Source organism: Danio aesculapii, chromosome 18, assembly GCF_903798145.1.
Source record: "Danio aesculapii chromosome 18, fDanAes4.1, whole genome shotgun sequence".
NCBI classification, from domain to species: domain Eukaryota; kingdom Metazoa; phylum Chordata; class Actinopteri; order Cypriniformes; family Danionidae; genus Danio; species Danio aesculapii.
The window spans coordinates 2,692,497-2,713,744 of NC_079452.1; positions in this window are offsets into that span (position 1 = coordinate 2,692,497).

A 21,248-nucleotide genomic window follows, 5' to 3' on the forward strand; every position below is an offset into this window, starting at 1 on the left:
AGAAGAAAACTAAATTTACTTTGTCTTTCCCTTATGTGGAAGTCTTCGCACTGCATTCAATCTCAGTTACCAATGACTCTTCACATAATTCCTGTAAATGTGAGAAAGAGAAACACAAGATGGTTTGCAAAGTGGCGATTTAATTCTCTTTGACTTACGTGAAGAAGAAAAAGAGAAACAAGATTGATAAAATTAAGTTGAATATTTAGAGCAATTTGAAGCATCAAAAAGTAAAACAAATAAATGAAATCCACAACACAATACAACTAAGCTGGTCTCTGATAATAGAAGACAGTCTTTAGCAGAACACATACTTACCCTTGAACGCCATGGCCAAGAAAAAATCACCATAGTTGTAAGTAATTTCTTCATCTGGAAAGATATCCCTTATACTAAACAGACACAGGTGTGGCCTTCCTTTAAGAACAATTTTCTTCATGTTGCAGTTTGGATTTCTGTGATCATCATTCACTAGACGTCAAAGTGATCCATCCTCTTTTGAAGCATCGATGCTGTGGGAAAAATACTGCATACTTGAAACATTCCTGACTGAAACACCAAGTACTAACCTAATATTGAATATTTTGTTAAGCTAAACTTGGCCCATTTAATCTTTTGTCAAATATATGACAGTTACTATACCTTCCTAAGTGTGTCCCTGTTGACATCATGACCCCCTTGTTATTGGTTATTATATCATAACAATTACTACTTTATTAATAATAATAATAATTATTATTATTATTAAATAATACTATGCTAATCAAATGCATTTTTGACTACCACTGAAAAATGAACTACAGCGGACAAGCTTAAAACATTTTAGACCTCATTCACACCTGTATTTAATATCATCCACTTTTGATTGTGTTGACAAAAATGTTACAAATGTAATGCCTTAATGAAATGTCTAAACTGAGGTAATGAAAACTAACGAAATCAAGGGAACCCAATAGCAAGTATAACATATTGGAATCAAACAGAGCACAACAGTGGTGTGATCACTAGAAGATGACAAATAAGCGAAGCCAGCAGTCGATGGATAATCGCAATGGGATCAAACAGAATACAAGAGCATGTAACAAGTTCATGGAGCCGTCAACAGAGAAGACCCAAAGTCCAATGACACAAAGCTCACTCAGCAACTCACTACCAGTAACTCAGCGACGGGAGCCTGTCAGAACATAGACACAAACGTGAGGACAACAAACTGACAATGTGAGACAGTAATGCTGGACAGATAAAGGTGCAGTAATGCGCTGCACCTGTGGTGCGCTGATTATCAGCTGAGTGGTGCTACGCAACAGCAAGTTCCGGTGGAAGGCGTTTACATGACACACACACACACACACACACACACACACACACACACCAAAGAGGAACAGTCAGATCCACAATCGTGACAATACCCCCTCTCCTAGAAATGCCTCCTGGAGTGTAAACTCCAGAAAAACGGGCTTTACTTTAGATACATGAAATACAGGATGAATTCTCCTGTACACTGAAGGTAATTTAAGTCGGTTTGCCACAGGACTAATAATTTTAGTGACAATAAATGGGCCAATAATTTTAGGAGCTAGCTTATTAAAAATGGTGCGGAGAGGAATGTTCTTTGAAGAAAGCCACACTTTTTGACCGGCAGCGTAAACGGGAGGCTTAGACCGGTGGCGATCGGCTTTAGCCTTGGTGCTCACACCCACCTGGAGGAGGGTCTGTCTGGACCTGTTCCAAGTGCGGCGGCACCTTTGGACTAAGGCGTGAACGGAGGGAAACGCGACTTAAGATTCCAGACTGGGAAAAACTAATGGTTGGTAACCTAAATTACACTGAAACAGACAGAGACCCGTAGCCAACACTGGTAATGAATTATGCGTGTACTCAACCCACGAGAGTTGCTGACTCCGAAAGGAGGGATTCTGAGAAACCAAACATCGCAATGAGCGTTCAAGATCCTGATTGGCTCTCTCGGTCTGACCGTTACTCTGGGGATGAAAACCAGACGAAAGACTAACAGTGACCCCCAATAAGCGACAGAATTCCCTCCAAAATTTAGAGATAAACTGAGGCCCCCTGTCAGAAACCACGTCCGTCGGGAGGCCATGAATGCGAAAAACATGATTAATGACAGCAACCGCTGTCTCTCTGGCTGACGGTAATTTGGGCAGAGGGATGAAATGAGCAGCCTTCGAGAACCGGTTGTTGAAATTACCATGTTGCCGTTGGAGGATGGAAGACCCGTAACAAAATCTAGCAAAATGTGGACCCAGGGTCTCGAAGGCACTGACAGCGGTTGAAGGAGTCCAGCAGGTGGGCGATTGGAAGTCTTAGAAACAGCACAAACAGAGCAAGCTAATACAAAATCACGCATATCACGAGCCATAGCTGGCCACCAAAAACATTGTTTAATAACAAATGATATGCGACTCACCCCAGGATGACAGGCTACTTTGGAGGAATGTCCCCACCGGATAACATCAGACTGAAGTTCCTCTGGCATGAATAACCAACTCGGTGGGCATCCGATTGGGGCATTACCCCATCCGAGGCTGCACGATCTCCCATGTGATGCTAGACAAAAAAAATCCTCTGAGGCACTACGGGTTCAAGTGACGATGTACGTTCTGAAAAATCAAAAAGACGGGATAACACATCAGGCTTGATGTTCTTAGAACCTGGTCTATATGAGATTGAAATTAAACCGTCCGAAAAATAATGCCCACCAAGCACTAGAGTTTAACCTTTTGGCAGATTTGATGTGCTCAAGATTTTTATGATCGGTCCAGTGACGCCACTCCTCCAAAGCAAGCTTGACGGCCAACAGCTCTCAATTAGCAATGTCGTAATTTCTTTCTGCGGTTCATAAACAATGGGAATAACACACGCATGGGTGGATCTTGCCATCCGAGGAGAAGCGCTGGGACAGAATAGCTCCGACCCCAACCTCTGACGCGTCGACCTCCACCACGAACTGCTGGGAGGGATCAGGGGCTATAAGGATTGGGGCTGAAACAAAGCAGCCTTTCAGTTTGGAGAGTGAAGCCTCGGCTGCGCTAGACCACCTGAACGGCATTTTGGAGGAGGTCAAGGCGGTCAGACGTGCGGCGAGCTGGCTGAAATTGCGAACGAATTGGCGGTAAAAATTGGCCAAGCCCAGAAACCTCTGCAGGGCCTTACGGGAATCTGGAGTTGGCCAATTTACCACAGCCTGAATCTTCTCTGGATCCATGCGCATCCCCTCGACTGACACGATATGCCCTAAAAAGGGAACAGACTGTGCCTGAAAAATGCATTTCTCCACCTTGACATGAAGACCATTCTCTAACAGCCTCTGAAGCACTCGCCTGACGTGCTGAACATGTTCCTGGAGAGAATGGGAAAATATAAGTATGTCATCCAGGTAAAGATAGATAAACCAATCTATCATATCTCTCAACACGTCTTTGATGAGTGCCTGGAAAACAGCCTGAGCGTTGGAAAGGCTGAAGGGAAGAACGCAGTACTCAAAGTGCCCTCTGGGGGTGTTAAATGCCATTTTCCACTCATCCCCCGCTCTAATGCGAACCAAATTATAAGCATTGCAGAGATCTAGTTTTGTGAAGTTTGCCCCCTGAGGAGGCAGAGAAGCAGCCCGGGACTTACTGAACACTCTCTTCAGGTCATAGTACTCAAGAGGCACGTTTCATAGATCCATCTGCTCCTCCTGAAACACAGAAAGAGAAACAGCAGTAGACAGGACTTATGACAGCTCTTGCTCCAGGAAAACACTGCATTGTGACCCCAATTAATGTGAGGCTTATGTAGCACCAACCAGGGGTGCCCCAGAATCACAGGGGTGGCGATAGTCTCAGATTTAAAAAAAAAAGTAATAAGTTCAGTGTGGTTACCGGAGGTTATGAGTTTTATGGGACCAGTAAAATGTGTGATGGTAGGAAGAAACAGACTGCTAAGGGCGTGCACAGCAATGGGTAGGGAAAGAGGAAAAACAGATCTTCAGACTGTTAGCAAGTTTGGAGTTGATAAAATTCCCCTCTGCTGCAGAGTCAATGAGCGCATGACAGTCATGACTGCTAGAATTAAAACACAGCTTAACAGGCAAAGTAGTTATGTTGAGAGAGGATTCATTAAGCACGACCTCACCCGCCAATAACCTCTTACCCATAGGCAGATTCTTGTTCATGACTGGACATGAAGCCACAAAATGTCCAGCAACTTCACAGTACATACAAAGCCCCTCTGCAAGGCGTCGACGTCTTTCCTCCACAGAGTCGAAATCTGCCCATCTGCATGGGTTCGGGATCAAGGTCAGCTGGCGTTATCTCAGGAGAAGCGGAGAGGCAGGTCTGTGAGACCAAATGTTGCGAGCGAAGTTCCCTGTAAGATCCTCTTCTTTGCAGTTGAGTGTCCACTCTGATGGCTAGATTGATGAGACCATCTAACGTTTTCGGCAGATCCATCGCATAAATTTCATCTTTTATATAATCCGCTAATGCATGAAAAAACATCCCACTAAGCCTAAACGTTCCACTTACACTCGGCTGCCAGAGTACGGAAGTCAATAAAGAATTCCGCAACAGAGATGCTTCCTTGCCTGAAACCGCTCAATCAAAATTGGTCCTTAGTTCATCAGAACAGGCTTTAAATGTAATGCAGCAAGGAAGTTTTTGCTCCCAGACAGTGGTCCCCCATAGTGCCACTTTACCTGATAGCAAGTTGATGACAAATGCCACCTTACTGTCTTCATTGGGAAAAGACGAGGGCTGTAACGTGATATACAGCGAGCATTTAGCTAAAATTGGTCGACACAATTGGGGTTCGCCAGAATAACAGGCTGTTGGTGGAAATCGCGCTTCAGTGGAGCAGAGGATCTCATCCTACGCAGGACTTACTGGTGGATTGGTGGGAGGGGCTTGCAGAGTGGCATCGGAACTAAATCAAGCACCTAGTCTCTGAACTTGCGACAATGTGAGACAGGAACGCTGGACAGATAAAGGCGCAGTAATGCGCTGCACCTGTGGTGCGCTGATTTTCAGCTAAGTGATGCTAAGTGCCAGTGAAAGGCGTTCACGTGACCACCCAGCTGATGACACACACACACACACACACACACACACACACATACACACACACACAGACTCATCAAAGAGAAATAGACATTTTAATGTACTCATGTTTTTAAAATACATTACATCATTAAAAAAAATTTAAACAAATGTTGAAATGTTTATTAAAAAGAAGCCAAAAATGTCCAACTTCCCAGTAACATGTTCTAATAAATGTGAATTCAAACAAGTAGTTTTTTTTTAATGCCTTCAACATGTTTACTGTGTGAGAGAATCCCAGGTTATTCTAAGACAAATCTAAAAGGTTTAATGTGCTCCAGTGCAAATACACTTCTCCCTAAAATGGCAACAAAGTCAACCTTTTAGTTGTACAGTCAATACACTTATATTAATATGAGGTGCAGTAACTGGAAAAAGTAAGGCTTTCACCACCATGGCTTCAAGAACACTATCATCTGTAACTCAAATTAGAGAAATATTGACATTTTCCCTGTTCTACAAAAGTTTGTATGCACAATATGCAGCTAGGAAGTGGAAAAGTGAAAATACTATTTGTAAGGCACATCTTACCTTTAAACTGGTTAATTTCTCTTCCCTCAATGAAGGCTTTGTCTTTGTCTGACAATATGGACTTTTTTTGCATCCTGCTCAGGTTTTATTCTCTACTTTCTAACCACGTTGACTTAAAAAAAAAAGAACATAATGAAAATATGGTTTCCATAAACTGTTATGAGAGATGTCATATATGCAATTATAGCAGTTGTCAGACTGCAGTAATATATCTAAAAAATAAATATAGGTGGCATATGTGTAATATTTTCAGTATTAGAAATTCAAAACCCCCAAAATATAAAACATTAACGTTATATATTTTGGTAATCAATACCAATACTGCTATATTAGGGCAGCTGTATTTATATATTACATTTAATACAATACTGTATTAAAGTGCAAATTCATTCACTCAAATTATTAATCATTAATGAATTACTAAATAAATAAAAAATAATGTGCTTGTGTATTTATGACAACAAAATGGTGAATACTTAATGAACTGTATAAAGTAGTCGAATTTCGTTTGTAAAACAAACTTAAACAAATGAACAAAAAATCTTATCTTACTTTAATAAGTTCACAGACACCATTTTGTCGGCTTATGGTGTTGCACCTGTGATATTACCCTGATTAACAGTCTTGCACAGAATGTTTAAAGTTAACTTATCACACACCACATGATTATATAGTAAATAAGCAATTCATACCTTGAAGATGGACAAATGTTAAGTAATTTGTCGTTGTCTATTGTTAACGTGGCTGGAATTAAGCTTAATAATTCAGCTTAATTCATTTAATTTAAATGTTCATCTCTTCCTTGTGTATCTTTGACAGCTAATTGAAAACCAGAAGCGCGCTGACTTTGACGGACGTCAAATCCAACCAATCGCTGACAAGGATTCTGCTGCTTGACCAATTCAACGTGACCAAATACAGTCAATCACTGACGAGGATTCCGCTGGTGAAATGTGTATGTGCAGTAGCAGGGAAGTTTTGATAGTGGGAGATTATACACTCTGAGCATACACTGATACACACAGAAAAACAGGTTCACCGTAATTATTGAGACATGACGAGGAAACGCGGGAGGTGGTAAGGCACGTCATTTTGAACACTTCTACACTGCTCGACTTATGGGGACATCAGCACTGTACTCATAGTTATGGTGTGTGCCCATAGTGTCTGTATGTATTCAGGTGTTTTGTCCCAACAATCCAGCTGCACTAACGCACACACACATACTGGCATATGTGGTTTAGGATGTCAATGTGACTTTTTGGTGGTTTATGGGGACCCACCTTTCCCACCATCCAATCAATGTAATAGGTCAAAAATGTTTATTTGATCTACAGAAGACAAATCTCACTTAAAAATATTAATTTTCCTTTCACAACATACATATAATCAAACCACATTGTGGTTTACTGGTGCATCATAGTTTATGAGACCGATATTCATACAACACACAAATCTAGCTGCTTCCTAGTTTATGAGGAACAATATGTTTTTTCAGTCCTCGATATATAAAACTCATAGAATAAGCAACTTCCTGGTTTATGAGGGACAATATGGTTTATATGACCTCTATACATACAACACACAAAATGAGCTGCTACCTGGTTTATGAGGGACAATATGGTTTATGAGACCAATATTTATACAACACACACATCAAGCTGCTTCCTGGTATATGAGGGACAATATGGTTTATAAGACTGATATTCATACAACACACAGAATGAGCTGCTTCCTAGTTTATGAGGAACAATATGTTTTTTCAGTCCTCGATATATAAAACTCATAGAATAAGCAACTTCCTGGTTTATGAGGGACAATATGGTTTATATGACCTCTATACATACAACACACAAAATGAGCTGCTACCTGGTTTATGAGGGACAATATGGTTTATGAGACCAATATTTATACAACACACACATCAAGCTGCTTCCTGGTATATGAGGGACAATATGGTTTATAAGACTGATATTCATACAACACACAGAATGAGCTGCTTCCCGATTTATGAGGGACAATATGGTTTATTAGACCGATATTTATACAACAAACAGAATGAGCTGCTTCCTGGTTTAGAAGACCGATATTCATTCAACACACAAACCAAACTCCTTACTGGTTTGATTTACAGGGACAATTTGATTTATAAGATCGTTATTCACACAACACACAAATCAAGCTACTTACAATGTAGTTTATCAGGTTTATATGTGCTGATGAAAAAATTAGGGATAGACAAAATGCTCTGTTGAGTTTTTGATAATAGGTAACTATATTCCGTAGGGAAATTTGTAACACAAGTTTATGTGCAAGTATATTCAAATGGGTAATGGGAAACAGGTAAGTTCATGCACAAGCAAGTATGTTCCTAAAGGAAATAGATATATTCATAGTAAGTAAATAATGTAAACAACTAAAGCGATGACCCCAAAGCTAAGCAGGAAATTGTTTATGACGGTTAGTGGATCTGTTTTGTTGTTTTCTCTCTGTTCTCCCTTGTCTTTCATGTTTATCAGTTTCAGTTTTTGCTTCCATGCTCGGTCCTCAGTTTTCACTTTTGTATGACACCAATTGTATGGCACCACTGGTTTTATTGTAAAGGTCAGTTTTTTGTTGTCTTTTGGAGCAAACAAACAAATATACATATATATATATACACACACACATATATATATATATATATATATATATATATATATATATATATATATATATATATATATATACACACACACATATATATATATATATATATATATATATATATATATATATATATATATATATATATATATATATATATATATATATATATACACACACACACATATATATATATATATATATATATATATATATATATATATATATATATATATATATATATATATATATATATATATATATATATAGAAAATTCAAATCTCACGCACAAAAAAAAAAGATTTATGAAACAATCTTTTGGATGAAGCACTTCAAAGCAAAACTGTAATTTTTGTTACTGTATTACTGTATTGTTATTGTATTACACACTATTATATGATATAACAATTTTAGAATTGTAAGTCAACACAAAAATCAGGTAATACTTTATAATAACTGCACACTATCAAACATTTACCAAACAGTAGTAAATATAACATAATTTAAGCATGAACTCAACACTAAGATACATTAAGCCCTTAAAATACAAAAAGTGACTTATAAACACATAAGGATTCATTGCTAATTTGTCTTGTTCCAGGAAATTTTTCAGTTTCATTTTTGAAACTTCTCCAACGCACCTTCTACGAAAAAGGACAATTTTAGTCAGTGTTGTTTTAGCAACACTGCAATAATTTTGTGGTCTTGCCTCCTTTTCCAGTGCTGCAGTTGCTGACTTCGCATGGTCATCAAGGTGCTTGTTCAATTTCATGATGTCTTCGGTAAGAGGTAGTTGCATTGGCTTGTTATATTTAAAATCACTAATTGTGCTTAAGGGACTGTGTGAAATGTACTCTGACCACTTGGCTTTGGAAAGCATCTGAGGACTTGATTAGGTTCTCATCTCCAGTCATGAGAGCATAGCAATTAATAATTTCACTCACTTTTAACACGGAATGGCCAATTTCCTATGCAAGGCTTGGAATTTTGTAGCTGTTCTGATCCTTATCAAATCCTGCAGTCTCTTTCACAGCCGCAATCACATTTAGGAAATTTATTGGTTTAACTGCATCCTATAAAGTTAAGACTAAAGATCTTTTACGCATGGTCTATAGAAATCTCCCAAGCTGGTGTATTTTTTGCCAGATGTAGTCATGTTTTGAGGGGTCATGCCCATGTTTACTGTAGAGGGACTCTGCAAAACTTAGAAGACAAAAGTCATTGCGAACTACACTTGCAATTTCATCATCAAGCATACAGCTTAACATCTTTAGCACCCCTTCATCAACAGCACTTGAACATGTTGATTTAACCACTGCTGCTAGGCCAAGTACTCTCTTCCTGCCTTAGTGGTGATGTTCCTTCGGATTGGAAGAGTGCCTTCTCATGTGTCTCCACAGCTCTGCTCTCAAAATCATGCCCTTATAGTGGACACAATATTCATAATTTTTAAACTCATCCTTGGCTCTTTTCTTGACTCCAAGTGAACTAGCTCCATCTTTTAGCACTTCAGAGTTATGCTAAAGTTTCCCTTGTTTCGAATAGCCTGGAGGGAAACTAAGGCCCAATCCCAATTCTACCCTTTAGCTCAGGGGTACTCAAATATAAATTTGAAAAGTCCACTTAACAAATTTTCATTCAGTCCGAGGTCCGGAAAAGTAATGCTCAAATTCCAAATAGAGAACTCCAACAAAAAAAGGCAATGCTCAAAACTTTCCAACTATACACAAAAAATAACATGATAGAACGTTTAGTGTGAAAGGTGACACCTTCTTTGTGGCACCAGTTGTTTAAACTTGGGCATAAAAGGTGTGAGGGCCAGGCGGAGGCACAGATTGATGTAGGTGTTTATTGGTGAGTGTGCAGCGGAATGAGTTTTTCACCATGTTCATGGTTGAAAAGGGAGTTTCACAGCAGTACGTTGAGGGAAACATTGTGAGAATCTGAGGGGCCATCTTCTGCAGGAGAGAAACACCTGCTGCAGTAACCATTTTTGTCCAGAAGGTGACAGGGTCACAGAGAGATTCCTGCAGTGCTAGGTTTTCTTGGAGCTTATTTAGCTGTTTGCAAAGTAGCAGTATTTGCTCATGGGAAGACCTTCATGGCTTCAGTTAAGAACACAAATGCAATACTTCTGATTAGAAATGGATTTTCTATGCACAACAAGACATGTTTTCCCAGTGGGAAATCGAGTTTGGAAATTTTGAATCAATTTTTCCAGGAATTCAGCATAATTGTGATGGTGATGTTTTCCTGCAGTCTGATCCAAAAGTCTTGAGAAGTGAAGCAAGAAACGATTTTGCAGAGCAGAGGATGCTCTCAGATAGTTGACAAGGTTCATCACTTTTCTCCAAGACTGGCACACAAAACCATCTGGTGAATTATGCAGTGGTATGCCATGAGGTCAGGATGGTGAGTTTTCAAGCGTGACACCAATCCCCTCTCTCTCACAATCATACTTGGTGCACCATCAGTAGCAATGGAAACAACATGCTTCAGGTTTATCTCTCTGTCTCTAAGCATCTGTGTCACTGCTTCAAAAATGTCATCCCTCCTAGTATGTCCATGGAGGTTTGTGAGACCTAAAACATCTTCATAGAATTCTCTCTTTTCTTCATCAAAAAAATCCATAAAATCCAAAAATACCTTTGAGTTCTGAGGGTAATTTTGCTCAAAATGTGTGTGCTTGGATTCGTAATGGCGTTTTACGTTCCCACTTTTGATGATTGCTAAGTTTTCGGCTTCCCGCTGGAAGCACGAATGCATATTTATCTGTCCACTCAGTCTTAAACTTGTGGTTTTCAAAATCAACTTTTTGTTTCTTTTCCGGTTTTGAGCACGCCATTATCACGTTTAGCCTGCAAAAAAGTAAGTTAGAGATATTCACAATGTTTGGAAATGATGAGAACTCCTGTTCGTCTGCGACAGTAGATGAAACTGACAGCCTGGAGTGAGCAAGATAGCGAGCAGCCTGCATCAAACGGAGTAGAATCCTCAAAGATAAATTGCGGAATTACAATTGCACACTCTATTGAAAACTCATTTGGATTATGATTAATTCAATTAAATTCAATTCACCTTTTTTTGTATAGCGCTTATACAATGTAGATTGTGTCAAAGCAGCTTCACATAAAAGGTCATGGTAAATAGGAACAGTGTAGTTCAATTTGTAGTGTTTAAGTTCAGTTCAGTTTAGCTCAGTTCAGTGTGGTTTAATAATCACTACTGAGAGTCCAAATATTGAAGAGAAAATCCAACGATGCACAGCTCTATAGATCCTGAACCATGCAAGCCAGTGGCGACAGCGGAGAGGGAAAAAAACTTCACTAATGGCGGAAGTGAAAAAAAAAAAATACCTTGAGAGAAGCCAGGCTCTGTTGGGCACAATCATTTTAATTTCTCCGCTGGCCAAACGTCTTGTGGAGAGCTGCAGTCTCAGTGGCGGATGCTGGAAGCTGGCCTCAGCGAAGACTCGTCTGTCTCTGGAGCATCACAGGAATCAGTCTCATGTTCTCCACTCTTCCATGACCATCACAGTAGCTGCTCAGGATACGGCCTGGTCCAGGATATGGAAACCTTGGGATCATCTCGTTGTTGGTCTTGGATCGAATCAGTGACTCTGCATAGTCTGAGGGCCTCGGGAAGAGTATCCCCAGGTGGAAATGGAGAATAAAGAAAATAATTAGCGTAGCTGCTGTTCATAGTGTATATCAACAAAATGCAGAACCTGTGTGGAAGCCCGCTAAGTGGTGCACTAAGTGTATGCTTTACTGAACAGATAGGTCTTTAATCTAGTTTTGAATTGGGAGAGTGTGTCTGAGCCTCGGACGTTGTCAGGAAGGCTATTCCAGAGTTTAGGAGCTATAAATGAGAAGGCTCGACCTCCTTTACTCGACTTTGCTATTCTAGGTACTACCAGAAGCCCTAAGTTTTGAGACCTTAAAGAGCGAGTTGGATTGTAGCGAGACAGAAGATTGGTTAGATAAACAGGAGCTAGATTATTTAAGGCTTTATATGTAAGAAGCAATATTTTTAATTCAATACGAAACTTAACAGGCAGCCAGTGTAGGGAGGATAAAATTGGGGTTATGTGATCAAATTTTCTAGACCTGGTAAGAACTCTGGCAGCTGCATTTTGTACTAATTGAAGTTTGTTAATAGAGGATGCTGGGCAGCCAGCAAACAGTGCATTACAGTAGTCCAGCCTAGAAGTCATAAAAGCATGGACTAGCTTTTCTGCATCTGAGATGGATAGCATACTTCGTAACTTAGCGATATTTCTCAGATGAAAGAAAGCAGTTTTTGATTTTTTATTTTTTTATATGATTTTTAAAAGTTAAATTGCTGTCTAATATGACACCCAGATCTTTTATAGTAGAGCTAATGCTAACTTTGTATCCCTTTAATTGTAGGTCGAGTTGTGAGATCTGCTGTGTACATGATTTAGGCCCAATAAGTAATAATTCTAAGAGAAGTTTAAGAGAAAATAATTGTTGGTCATCCAGTCTTTAACATCTTTAATACACTCAGTTAGCTTGGACAGTTTAGACGTCTCGTCAGGTTTAGTTATAATATATAATTGAGTATCATCTGCATAGCAGTGAAAGCTGATCCCATGTCTTCTAATAATGTCTCCCAGGGGTAGCATGTATATTGTAAACAGCAAAGGGCCTAAAACTGATCCTTGAGGCACCCCGTATTTTACTGGACTGATTTGTGAATGCTGTCCATTAATATTCACAAACTAGTAACGGTCAGCTAAGTATGACTTAAACCATTGTAGGGCCTGTCCCTGGACACCTGTAGACTTTAAGCGATTAATAAGGATACCATGGTCAATGGTGACAAATGCCGCACTAAGATCGAGTAGAACTAATAGCGAGCTGCACCCTTGGTCAGCAGCTAAGAGTAAATCGTTGGTTATTTTCACTAATGCAGTTTCTGTACTGTGATGAGCTCTGAAACCTGACTGAAACACTTCAAAAAAATTAAATTAAATTACCAAGTTGATTTTGGCGTTGGTCCAGATTTATTCGTGTCTGGGTCCGGGTGTGGCCCGGAGTTCGCCTATTGAGTACCCCTGCTTTAGCCCTTACCCTTTTCCCTTTTGCGCATTCTCGTGAAGGGGTAGGGGTTTCCCAGTTCTCTTTAGCTTGAAGGCATAGGGCTAAGGGGAAGGGGTAGATACCCCTTCGAACGAAGATTTTTCAGGACCACACTTGAAACCAAGGGGTAAAAAATACACCAGCCACAATGGCAGGATCGCTGCCCCTGGAAGTAAGGAAATGCACAAATGAGTATTTTTTGTCACTATTATAAATTTTTACAACAAACAAGCATATGTTTAATATATTTATAATGGCGTTTGTGTTTTACTGTCATGCTTTTTAAAAAAAAATGCTAAAATAAAACCAGCTAAATTTCGCTATCTTTAATCCCTAATAATAACTCCTGTACAGCAGTCCCACAACATTCTGACACTCGATGACGCTCAAATACACTGTCAGAGGAGTCTAGAGGCTGGGAATGAGCTTTTTACAGTGTCTGCTATATTGTCTGATATATGTTGTTTTTGCTGTGCTTACATAGAGGAATATGGCCGTTGTGTAAATGCGCAGTATAGTTACGATCTTATTGCCACATTAGATTAGTATGATAATATAATATTTGCCTTCTGTGATTTCTTGAAGATAAATACCAAAAAAATAACACAACTAGAATAACTACAGCAGTCGCGATTGTCTGATCTCAAATGAAGCATGAGATCGCGATGACGAGTGCAGGTGTTGTAGTGGTGTCCCATTTCTTAGGGGTAAATTTTGAACCCCTTTCCCTTCCCCTTCATACTCGATTTTAAGGGCTAAGGGGTAGCGGGGAAGGGGTACAAAAATAGAATTGGGATTGGGCCCAAGACATTTAGCAATGTCTGCATTTTCCTTAACAGGAACTCTGAAATGTCCAGCTATTTTAAATTGAGCTTTTTTGCAAACAAAGCTAAAATGTATCCCCTTCTTTACTTTAGACGTTAAGCCTGTTGGGTATGTGGATGTTTCATTTACATTAATTCCACTGATGTGACCAATTTCCATCACTTTTTCTGCCAGAAATGTAGATTTGCTTGGTGGTCCATCATCTTCTGAATCGGTTTCTGAAGCTGGAACATAGTCTACATCATCATCTGATATGTCCTCTTCGCTTGTTTCAGTTGACAGTTCTAATTTTGATTCAAAGACAACAAAACAAAGGTAAGGCATACATAACACATACATGAAACATTACAAAGACAGTGACATCATATTGAAGCACTTTGATGTGCATATCAATTTCCTTTGGAAACTTTGGAGTCAGCAATTTTTTTTCACTGATAATCTATAATGGCAATTATTTTTTAATTGTTAAAGGATTGCCAGATGCAGATGGTGAGTGCAAATACAAGTCTTTACTAAAACAATGCAGGCATTACACAGGTAAATATCCAGATGTGTAAAAACTGGACAAGGTATGTAAACTCAGGACATGTAGGAAATTCAACAAACAGGTAAGAGTAAGGCAAATGTAATTAATGTAATAAAATATATTATAGTTACTCATAACTTTTAGAGTCTTTAATGTAGTTTTATATACTAACTTAGAACGTAAAGTATACTTAATATACTTTAAGTATATGCCTGTTAAAGATCAGTGCATGCTTGATTAATGATAAAGTGTAGTTTATTTGTTACAAGTACATTATAAACAATTATTGAGAGTATACACACCATAAACATATTTTAGGGAAGAAATATTCGGAATATCCTTATCTTATTTGAGCCTTATGATCCAAAAGTGACACATTTGGGTTCCAGCACCAACAGAAAGTGTGTGTGTGTGTGTGTGTGTGTGTGTGTGTGTGTGTGTGTGTGTGTGTGTGTGTGTGTGTGTGTGTGTGTGTGTGTGTGTGTGTCTATGTCTGTTTGTATTGTGTGCAGTTCTGTTGGATCAGTCTAATGCAATGCCCAGATTTTTAGTATGGGACAAAGTTGACAGACCAATAATTAATTAGCACAAGTATTCTGAAATTATATTACAAGTATATTTATGAGTTTACTTTTATTACAAAAGGGAATTGTCATTGTAGATTACACTTACAGCTTAAAGTTTATTTTTATTTATTCAAAGTGGGTCATTTAGTCCAAATCATTATTTAGGTAGCAAACAGGTATTCTACTAGTATATACATCTTAATATATAAAATACACTTAAATTATACTTCTACATTACTTAAGTAAACCTAATAAAATTAAATTGAAGCATAATTTTTCGTAAGGAAATTAATAATAAAAAATATATGGTTTTCCATTCCAAATGTATTGTTTTGCTTCAGATTACATTGAGTTATTTGGCAAGTTTAATATTAATTAACGCATGATAGTACATGGTGGAATTTAAAGTTTTGGATCGACTATGGTAAGATACAACAGCATTTTAATATAAAAATTGTGTTTTTCAGTTGCACCAAATAGATAACTTACCTCAATATTTAATCTTTTGTCTTTATAGTAACAAGACATATGCCATGTTGTAGAGCACACTGTTTAAGAAATAAGAATGTTTAATAAAAAAATTGATAATGTATACATTAAACAAAGCTCTTATTAGTAAACATAAAAGAGTACATGTTTGGAAAACATAGTAAACATCAGTACATCTGCTCATGCAAATGAAAATCTGTAATAACAATAAAATGCAGATTAAGTTGTATAGTAATATTCTTTCCCAAATGATTACCAACTAAAACCTCCCTGTCTAAACACACAACACTGCAATAGTGACAAAGTCACAGTTTTGCCCTTTAAACCAGAATGACTTTTAAACAAATCAAATGTCCAACTTTGTTTAATAGTATGTAAATATATTTAATATGTTGTTATTTTGCCATATTTATATGAATTTGTAATTATTGCACATCAACATGAAAAAAGTCCTATGTGAATTTTAAGACTCACCTTTACATTTCAGTCCCCACCACTTCAGAGAGGAGAATGATCCATCGCAAATGGAGCATTTTTTTAAAGACGATATCTCCTCTTTGGTAAGCTGATGGGTCTTACAATCTAAATAAAAAGATATTTATGAAATACATAAATTTAACCTCCGTGTTCATTAAGCAAATTTAATACTACATTTCACTAAAAGTTTAGACAGATGAGTTGCTTATAGCTTAAGTGTAGGTAGTAATTTCAATACCAACATTTTGAATTTGATACCATTAAAGTTGTTTGACATTTTATGATGTTTACCATCTTTTCTTAGCATGTGCAATCCAGTTATTCATCGTCACTGAAGTTTATTAGATTGCATTGAGTAAATGTTTGGTTATAAAAAATTGGTTGATTTAAAGCAAAGAGACAGTTAAAACATATGATAATCATAAAGTTTAAATTAATTGTAAATACAATCTTGTTAACTAGGCACATTTAATTTTAATTTATAAATAATATTAAATAGTTAAACAGAACATTGCAATGTAGTACACTATTATTAACTTACCATGACAGGGACTTGCTGGCTTCTTGGCTTGCTCCTGGAAACCAGCCATTATTCCCTGCAGAAAGAAAGAGAAAAAAACTCCAGAATTTAACAAAAGACAAAGTTAAACCGGTCAGGGTTCTAAAGTACAACCAATTTGGTGGTATGTGCAACCTAATACCTCAATGGTGTGAAAAATAATAAATAAATTTAGGTTGCACCAAAGCGACCAGCCATTCGAGGGCAAAAGATAAAAAAAAAATTCTGTAAAAAAGAGACTGTTGTTCAATTAACACTAACTAGGGATGTTCACAGCTTTAATCCTATTATCACAAACCTCTGTCAACATTTTTTATACAAATCAATTTAAAGATTGTGTCTTGAGCATCTAGTGCTTGTGTGCTTTCATTTTCTCATTTACCGTCTCACTCTTGGTGAGTTCAGCTGAGTGAGTCTTTTGAATTAATTAATCTGTGCTCAGTTTATTGTATAGTGTCAAACTGGCACAGCAATTTCAGTATATCTATAGACTTTAAAGAATATTAATATTAAGTAGGAAACATAGCCTAAACTTAACAACAGTTCCTATCAACGTAATGTAGAATGCCCTAAAGAGTGTAGCCTATAGTTGACAGCAAAATATTTTTTTTTTTATTAAGATGGTGTCATCTGTAAATGTAGGTCTGTATTTTACAGAAGGTTTTTTTTAAAGACGATCTTGCTGTGTCCACGGTGATTAGAAAAAACAACAAGGCACATACATTATGTTGACTTTTATTTAAAGCATAGGTTACTGTAGCATATAATTACTTTATATTTTTACATTTAGTATTGCATTCTTTTGCATACATTTTCATAGTTTATATAGCTATAAAATGAATGACTTTGTTTGGTGTGGAGTTATTATTATGCAAAAATCATAGTAAATCACTGGATTTGTTTGATTCATAGATTATGTAAGCTATTTTAAAAACAGACCTTTTATAAAAATTATGAATAACTAATTTTTCAAACAGAGAAAAAAAGGTTGGTTGTACATTAAATCATCAAGACAATATCTATTTTGTTCACGAACGGAGTCAGTGTGTCCTCGGAGCGAGAGAATACCTTGATGCTCTGACTTGTGGCCACATTGTGGCTTTTTTTTTTCTTCATTTGTGCAAAAAATAAAATAAAAAATAAGTTTATGGTGCAGATACAGGAGAGAGGCAATCAGCACTGGTTTGGCCATCAACTCCTCTGTGTCAACCAAAGACTTGAATTCATCTGTAGGCATATGTGGTTAACACCCCATGAGTTAACAAATATTAAAATAAAAATAATAATACATTTTAACCGTTTAACTGATACTTATTTTTGACCATTAATCTGTCAAAAATGCATTCACCCAATAATGGTTAAACGGTCAATATGAGCATCCCTAGTTTAAACTAACCAGAGACAGAGTGAAGGGTGGTAGTATGTTACATTTCTTGTAGAATTGTGCTTTAAATAAAGTGTAAATAAAATGTTGACCAGTTTGTTAATTAATCATTTACAAGTCAATCTTATAATTCAATAACCTTTGGAGTTCACACAAGTCAGGCTTAACCTGTTAAATCCCATTTTTTTTCAAGAGATGACATTAATTATGGTTTTCATAAAGCCATTAAACAAAAAATATCAATTACGTAAAAACAAATTCACGCACTGGGGCACTGTTTTTCCACATGTCAATGTTTATGAATAGATTATACCAAAATGAACACAAGTAATCTTGACAAACTGTACATCAGTTTAAAGCTACAACCCCCAAGCAGCCATTGCAGCTAGTTGTTTTTCAGTGGGAAGCTTATAAAGAATAGATTTGCTAAATTTGTGTAAGTTGTACAGAAAAAGCTTATTAGATATGAAGTACATAAAATCGTAATAACAACACACACGCACATTCATTGCTGTACATCACTGTTTATTTTGAAAGGTAAGAGTCCACAGAAAAAACATCCCATCAAGGACATTTAGTCCACTGACACAAAAGTGTTGAATTATGGATGGTTTTTCATTTGTTTATGTCACCGTTTCTGCCAGAGATCTGTTTTATCATTGCTCTACCGTGCTTTAATATTTTACTTACACATGAAAACAGCGTCTTTGTAGTAAAAGGCAAGTCAATGTCACAGCTAACAGCGATACAGATAAAATGAGACCACAAACTGAATAAAACGTCAAAGTTATAGGTACTAAAATCTAAACAAAACCGAGTATTTTGACCTTCTATATGGTATTGATCAGTCACAGTACTTCCTACTTCATTTGTTTCAGAACTGACAGAGTCTGCAGTCTTGCTTAAAATTCCTCTATATTCTACTATAAATGACCCTTTAAGAATCTGGCTTTTTGCAAACACCCCTTGTCCTGTAAAAACGAATAAAAATAATAGTATGGCAAAGAGTTAAAAAAAAACTCTAAAATTACAATTGTGTGTTGTGTTATCCAGAACAATGTTTTAAAATTAATCAAAGAGTAGATATTTTGTTTACAAGATTCAAATTCAAACTGCCAAATAATAACAATTCTGTCAACACATGAACACTGACTCCACAGAGCATACATTACAAACTCTTCTGGATGAACAGTAAAAACTGATACAGAAGACAGGAAATTAGAAGCCAATCCCAAAGAAGCCAAAGATCACAGGACTCAATGACTACAGACCTGTGGCCTTAACATCTGTGGCCATGAAGTCATTCGAAAGACTGGTGCTAGCATATCTGAAGGACATCACTGGACCCCTGCTGGACCCCCTGCAGTTCGCCTATAGAGCAAACCGGTCTGTGGATGATGCAGTCAACATGGGACTGCATTATACCCTACAACATCTGGACAAACCAGGGAACTACGCAAGGATTCTGTTTGTGGACTTCAGTTCTGCCTTTAACACCATCGTCCCATCACTGCTTGAGTACAACTGGCCCAGCTCTCTGTTCCTAGCTCTGTCTGTCAATGGATCACCAGCTTTCTGACAGATAGACAGCAGCTAGTCAGAATGGGCAAAATCACATCCGACAGCCGCACCATCAGCACTGGTGCCCCCCAGGGATGTGTTCTTTCTCCACTGCTCTTCTCCTTGTACACCAACGACTGCACTGCAAAAGACCCCTCCATCAAACTCATTAAGTTTGCAGACGACACTACTGTTATCGGCCTCATCCAGAACGGTGACGAGTCTGCATACAGACAGGAGGTGGAGCGGCTGGCGTTATGGTGCAGATACAACAACCTGGAGCTGAACACGCTCAAAACAGTGGAGATGATAGTGGACTTCAGGAGAAACCCCCCTGCACTCCCCCCACTCACCATCATGAACAGCACTGTGGCTGCAGTAGAGTCATTCAGGTTCCTGGGCACCACCATCTCTCAGGATCTGAAGTGGGACACTCATATAGACTCTATTGTGAAGAAAGCCCAGCAGAGACTGTACTTCCTTCGTCAGCTGAGGAAGTTCAACCTGCCACAGGAGCTGCTCGTACAGTTCTACTCAGCTGTCATCCAATCCATCCTCTGCACTTCAATCACCATCTGGTTCGGCTCAGCTGCCATAACTGACCTCCGTAGACTACAGCGAATAGTCCGGACTGCTGAACGAATCACTGGCACAACCCTTCCTACACTTCAAGAACTGTACTCTTCCAGAGTGAGTAAAAGGGCTCGCAAAATCACTCTGGACGCCTCACACCCAGCACACTACCTGTTCGAACTGTTACCGTCTGGTCGGCGCTTCAGAGCACCGAGCACAAAAACAGCCAGACACAGGAAAAGTTTCTTTCCTCAGGCTGTCTACCTTATGAACAGTTAAATATTCCCCTACTGTGCAATAAATATGTGCAATACTTTCTACATTCGCACTTGTACACAGCACCTTATATCAATATACAATGCAATACTTTCTACATTCGCACTTGTACACAGCACCTTACAACCTGTATATTTATAACAATCTGTACACACAACTCAACATCCAGGTTTCTTCACTAACCGCATCTGTTTAATGTTCATCATTTTTTATTATTATTATTTTATTTTTTCAGATTATTTTGTGTTGTCACTTGTCACTTTATGTACACTGGAAGCTTCTGTAGCCAAAACAAATTCCTTGTGTGTGTGAGCACACTTGGCAATAAAACCGATTCTGATTCTGATTCTGATTCTGATTAGTGAATAAATTGATCATTTTGGTTTTATATTGCACAAAAAGTACACTATACAGGAAACTGGCCCTAAACAATCATCACTATTTGATGGTGTTCAGTCTTTAATAGTTTTAACTTTTTTTTTATTTAAATGTTATTTGTTGACATTTATAATGTCATGTCATTAAATTGTCATTCATTCATTAATTTTTAAATGTTAAATTTAAAAACATAAGTTAAAAAATGAAACCCTTTTATGCATCTTAACATTTCATACACTGTATGTATAAATAAA